This window comes from Lepidochelys kempii, chromosome 9 (assembly GCF_965140285.1).
Source record: "Lepidochelys kempii isolate rLepKem1 chromosome 9, rLepKem1.hap1, whole genome shotgun sequence".
NCBI classification, from domain to species: domain Eukaryota; kingdom Metazoa; phylum Chordata; order Testudines; family Cheloniidae; genus Lepidochelys; species Lepidochelys kempii.
The window spans coordinates 25,553,869-25,560,675 of NC_136388.1; the positions used below are offsets into that span (position 1 = coordinate 25,553,869).

General features: G+C 42.6%; 1 pseudogene; it reads left to right on the forward strand.

The window, feature by feature from the left end:
• The first annotated feature begins 968 nt into the window (after positions 1-968).
• Positions 969-1,358, forward strand: LOC140916875 (small ribosomal subunit protein uS8 pseudogene; annotated as a pseudogene).
• The last annotated feature ends 5,449 nt before the right edge of the window (positions 1,359-6,807 follow it).

Here is a 6,807-nt window from a genome sequence, read left to right on the forward strand (position 1 = left end):
TCGCTAGGTATTTATATAGATCCCGTTACTGTAGTATCCGAGCACCTTACAATGTTTACTACATTTATCCTCACAAGACACTGAGGTAGGTAGGGAAGTGCTATTATCTTCATAGGGAACTGAGGTACAGAGAGTCTAAGTGACTTGTCGAAGGTCACAGCCAGTCTGTTGCAGAACAGAGACTTGAACCCAGGTGTCCCAAGTCCTAGGCTTGTGCCCTAACTGTTGGATCATCTTTCCCCTCAGTAAACAAATACATTTAATACAACAAAAGCATCTTAAACAGTGTTTGAAATATGTCTTAACACACTTCAAACACTTTTAAAACAACAGCTATTAGGCAGTAAATCTGCCAGTGTTCTTCCCATTGAGACTTCCACAAATTCTTCTTCTGCCACTGCCATACATGCTCATGGAATGAAAGTTTGGTTTGTACCAGCTGCATTACAATGTGAGGTTTCAGCACAGCAGTCACGCTTCTGTACGTTCGCACATACCGCATAAACTCGTTCCTTCCCCCTCTAAACTTTCAGGGATGATTTTTCGGTCCGCAATGTGCCCTAAAATGTTGGGTGTGTCAACTGGATTCTTAACTGCAGCATCTCAGTCCAAAATTCAAGCACTTCTGCCTTATCAGCAAACAAATCTGGTGGCTCCTTATAGCAGGCAGTGTCCTTTGTTGATAGGTGATTTGCTGTCCTCAGCTTGTATGGTCAGATAGGTTATCTATAGCTAAAGTGTAACAGGTTTTTAGACCAAGCCTGGAGTAAATGCCTCTCCTGGCCTTGCATTGCTATTCTTCTACCAGGTCCCCTATAGCTCTCTAGCTCCAATATTTATAATCCTCACACCTTGAGTTCTGATTGGCTCAGCTGTCAGGCGGAACTTCCTGCCCACACAATAGTGGTTTCTTTGCAGTTTCAAGAGAACTTCATTGAGCATGCCTACTATCTTGCTGCACCAGAATCATGGTGCGCATGAATGTTCTGGACGATGCCCTAGAGCATCAACAATGCAGAGAAACATGGATAATGTCAAGTTCTCATTAGACTGTGCTCTAAAATAATCGTCCTGTGATGATGAAGCATACTTACATTGGTGAATTTGAGATCATTGACGATCACAGAGCTGGGAAAATTGTTGTTAATTTCACAGGCAGTCCGAACAAGTGTGGTGTGATCAGTCCCAGATTTGATGTTCAGTTGAAGGACCTGGAAAAGTGGCAGAACAACCTTTTGCCTTCACGTCAGTTTGGGTACATAGTGCTGACAACTTCCGCTGGCATCATGGACCATGAGGAAGCAAGTCGAAAACACACAGGAAGCAAAATCCTGGGATTCTTTTTCTAAAACTTGTCAAACAGGAAAAAAAAATCTACCATAACTCTTCTGGATGTTTCTGAGCCTTTCCAGACAAGCTCCTCTGCTCTGTTCCCTGCACATGTGCAGAAACTAACTAACACAGATCATTCAAACATAACCATGCCTCATCTCTGCTGCTGTTCTCCCTTTCTTTGGACTTAAAAACAAACTACGGCAACATAAAGCATGTAGTTTATACAAGCTGTTTTGTCTTCAACCTCAACCTGGACTCTGTCTGGGCAATATTCCACCAATAGATCCACCACAGAAGATGTCTGTTGTCTCTGGAGACTTCCTTAGCCCCATCAGACATCTTCCTGGGTATACTGTTCCACTGGCTCTTGATTGAGGACCTCAGATATACCCTCTTTATTGGGACAGGGGCCACTGCATCACCATAGGCACCTTAAAGTAACGTCCTCCCTTTCTGTATCCACAGCACATAACCCCCTTCCCCTCACTCTTCCTCTGAGGGGTTGGACACGTCACAAGTCAAAACAGACAGAGGCCTAAGAGCTCATTAAAAACTCCTTACCTCAGGTGCCTGGGGAACCTAAAAATAAATAATAATACCTAAACAGAATAGCACTTGACATGTTGGAAGCACACTCTGCTCTAACGGTGTTGTCAACTCATGATTTATTTTTTTTAAAGCCTTAATTGCTACAGTCTTGTTACTTGTGCAAATCTTAGCTTTTTTAAACAAAGTTTCTAGCCTTCAGGATTGCATAGCAAAGTTTGAAAACACCAAACCCTAACAACCCAAAATCCAGAAGGCAAATAAAAAGAACCCAGAAATTTTGCTTTAAAATCATGACATTTTAAAAAAATCTCATCATTTTTGGGCTGCCTGACTCATTGTTTTTGAATGCTTAGGGTTGGCAATACTGAAATTGGCATACTGTATCTTTATTGCCCATTAAATCAAATAGTTCTCTGTAATTCTTCTGTGGACTTGTATGATGCTTCTGTCTAATATTGAGGAGACTGGGGTATTCCAACTCCTGTCCCTCTTGTTTTTTATGAATGTATATATTTCTGTTCTAGATCTAATAGCTTGTATGGATGAAGTGAAGTGCAATAGAGTAATTGTGTATTTGAACAGCATATAGTCTTTCATTTAAAAAAAACATTTGGGGAAAACAAAAGTGATTCAAACTGTTCACTGATGCAGACAGCATATGGTCATTTTTTTTATTTGGCAGCTGGTCGAACAGCACAGCTACTGCTGAAATTTAATTTTTCAAATGTACTTCTTCTTGTTTGCCACTAGACACTACTAAAAATGTTTCACATTTCCCAGAGAAATGCCTCAAGATACCTTCAACACAGTTATAATTTCTATCGGCCAACCAAATCAGTTAATTTTTTCCCCCATCTTTGTTTATTTCCTAGCAGGAATGAGGCAGTTGTTGCTGGCTGGAAAACAGCCAAATGAATTTTTTCTCATTCTACAGTACATCGGGCTGGAGCAAAACAACGACACCCCACATCAAAGCAGTATACCGTGGGATCTAATTATAAGGCACTTTGTTTGATTCTCACTCCCTTATTGATCACTTGATCAGTGGTACATTTAATTAGAACAGCTTCTCCAAAGTTGTGGTGAGTTTTAACTCTTTGACATTTCATAATCATGAATAGAAAAGGGATGAGTGAATGTACTGTGGAATTGTTTAATAGGTGCTTGTTAAATGTACTGTAATTATTGGATGTTCTAGATGGTCTTGTTTTTCAGGGCTGAGGTCCCAGCTGTTCATCATTGTGTGTTAATACACAGTTATACGCAAAGGCCCAGCTGGCTAATCTGAACATGGCTCTGGAAAGTCAGTCTGCACAGACATATTCCGATGCAGTTCTATTAAGTTGAGAGTGAAGGTCAAACTTTAGGCCCTGTAAGAGAGTGCAGTTCCATTGACGGCAATGTAGTTGCAGCTGCTTAAACCAGGTCTGGACTGAAACCTGAGAATGGGTCAATATCTTCCAACAGCAGCTACCCTCTGCGTACCCTGTCTGTTTACATGTTACTGAACAACCATTTCTGTCGTACACTTACTCTTGGGAATGGGATTCCAGTGGCACATACCGAGTTCTGAGTCTCCACAGGCAAATGCTCTTGGACCTGGCTCCTGGCAACAATGGTTCAAGGTCTACCAGCCACCCTCATAAGCCAGAAAATATGGGAGACTTTCAGCCTGGCATCTCTCCTCCTAGCCTGGCTCCTTGAGTGAACAGGGGATATATTTTCAGGACTACAAGATGCTTGCATCCTGCCCTCTGCGGGGATTGTCTTCACTACAAAATGTTTCAGATTGTGAAAAATCGAGTTAGCTGGATGTAATTGTGAAGAATCTGTGACATTCTGGGATGCAGTCCAGACTAGTGAGTGGTTGTCCCACTGCCTGCCCTGTAACCCCAAATGCCTGAAAATGCTCCACTGCTGTAGCTGTCTTGTCTGGTCATTTCCAGCCAGCAGACAAGCACGCACCGAGCATCTGTGTGTCAAGCAGCTCTGACTCCAGCAGCCTGCTTGTTAAAGCATTGCCATACTCTGGCCTCCACTAGCCTTGGTTACACCTGGCAAGATAACCCCAGCATCCTCCAGTCCCAGATTTTCCCAAACCAGCACTGTCTTGGACAATTCAGAGAGATGAAGGTTTGTTTGTTCCTTTCAAGATACAATACCCAGCATTTTGCCCCATTAACTGGAGTTACCATTCACTTTAAATCAAACACAGCACTTGGTTGGTTTAGATTAAAAGCAAAACAAGTTTATTAACAAAAGGAGATAGGATTTTAAGTGAGTTCAAGTATAAAGGATGGAGTTAGAAATGGTTACAAGCAACTAAAAGTGAAAAATGCTTTCTAGAGCTAACACTTAACAAAACAAGCTACAGCCTTGTTGAAGGCAATGTCCTTACCAATCTGCCTCCCAGCAAGATGCCTGACCACCCCTGCAGTCAGGATCTCCCACCAAGTCCAAAGTGCTTGATTCCTTAGGCGAAAGATAACTAGGGGTTCTTTGCCTCTCTCTTTCATATTCTCTGAAATGGATTTTTCTGAAGGTTCCCTCCCCTTCCCCAAAGTAAAGTTCATTCATGCTGTGAGAAGGCAACATGGAGTCTTCTGGCACAGAAAGTTCCATGCTGGTTCCCCCCCTCCCCGCCCCGATGTTTGCTAAAATGCAAATTGATCTATTTCCTGCAATCTCCTCCCCCTGCTGTGATGCTCAGCAGTTGTCTCCTTCCTTTGTAGGCTTGATGGTTTTGTTAACCTTCTATGTAAATTGTCTTCCCATTGTCGTTTAATGAACCTTGCAAATACCTTCCATGTGGCAGAACCACATTCCTTTGTCTAGGGTGGAGTAACTTTAGCCCTGCCTGGCAGACCCCCTTTGATAACATAATTTCCAACACGTTTGTAATCTTGAATTTGTTCTCTGTACATATCCCACACCACACAATAATAGTAATGATCAGTATGTTATTTGCTTTCTATTGATATCTTACATGACACCATCTAGATACCGGGTACAACATTAGTGAGTTGGGGCACACTGAATGTGTTAGACCAGCTGAAACTTACTACCAGATACCAGTGAGCATCTTGCCCTCTTGCACTGGGATGCTGTTAGGGTCACAGAATTACCATTCTGACCACAGCTTCTATACAACTGTGTAATGTAGAGCAACCTTATGAGTCATTGCTGGCCATGGATGCAGAGTGCATGAAGACATGGGTTAGATTAGGAAATAATCAGTGGTGGTACTCTCCCAAATTCCAACCACAAACCAAGCTCTTCGCGCTCGAGAAGCCAAAATAAGATGCCACTTGCAGCTTAATGTTGCCATTTCACTGTCATGCTTGTCCTTCACTGCTAGCATTGCTGAAGGTGAATGAAAACACACCACAACTTTCTTAGAGCTTTTGGGCCAGATCCTCAGCTGAAATCAATGGAACTAAGCTGATTTACATCAGCTAAGCATTTGACCCATTGTGTCAGGGTCTCTGCATACTCCAGCTGACCTCACTGCACTGCTGACAGTGTATTCATACTTCAAAGTTCTTTTTACTTTTGCAGACAGAAGTGCTTAGAAATCTTTTTTTTTAATTAAAAATTAATTCTGGAGCAAAAAATGGCAGCAATCATGGAAATGTTCCAGGTCACTTAGCTGCTGCAAACCTGGGCCCAGGGGCTCCGTGGCTGCCAGCCTCTACCACAGCAATATGATCCTGCAGGTGCCATCCCAATGAGTGTGCATGTGTATGTAGCAGGAGAAGCATTTACTTTGCAAGGTGGGGGAGGGGAGGAAGGGGTGACTTCACGATAACCAGCAGGGCTTCTTTTTTCACAGGACCGGTGTTCAAAGGGAAGTCTGAAGGGGAAGAAAGGGTTAAAAATATTCCGCCAGATCTGTGGTGGAGGAGATTTGGCAGCATATTTTTAATCCTCTCATCAATAAACATGCTGTGTAGAAGCTGATGTGCTGCTCCAGAGACTTGTGGCAAACACTCCAAATGCTGACGGAAGTTGAACATCAAGGGGGCTGCGAGCCACAAATTGGATAGATCTTGTAAACCAAGACATTTGGGGGTTTTTTAATGGTGACAGAATGAGCTAGAAGTAAGATTGTGACTGAAATGGCTTCCCCTGCCACTCTAGCATTTTAAGCCTTCTGTACATTGTTTCGTTGAGAGAGAGGAAAAGCATAATAAGAAAAAATAATCGAGTGCTGAGAAAATGTGAGTAGAGAAAGGAAGAGAATAAACGTGTCGAATGCTGGCAGAAATTGTGGAAGACATGATGGTCGATATAGGGGAATAAAAAAGCCATCATCCATTACCTTTTTGAACTTAAATCCAAATTTTTTTAAAGTGCTTTTCCCAAGATGAATGCAGGCACATATGGTATATAGATGTATTCAGGATCCCTTTTCAATAACTTCACTGTATCATGTCATGCTTTTAAAGGCACAATAGGACACCAATCACTCCTGGGCAGAAACTTTCACCAGAGACCACTGGCTTCAAGAATAATTGCAGGACAGCATTGTAACTTGGCAAGTGGAAGAACTGGAATTCTGTTTGTTAGTAGTACCCACATGAGCAACTACAGCTTGATGGCATAGATTGAATATGGGAATATATTTTCCTGGTCAGGCCACTAAGTGAGTGGTTACTCAATTCACGTCTGTGCAAGTTGTCTGTGGGTCCCAAGCTTTGTTCTTAGCTTCCTGGGGTAGACTGTTTGAGAGTACTGTGAAAGCCGCACAGAGCAAATAGCAAAATTAGTCTGTTGGGAGGCTTGTGCCTACCCTGTGGTGTTCTCAAGTGACATCCCTCCACCCTCCTGCAAAGCAGAAGTTCTGTGGACAGACTCCAGTCCTCCTCAGGTAGAAGGCCCTTGTTCTTATGATGTAAGGCTTTGGAGGCTGTGGTGAAGAAT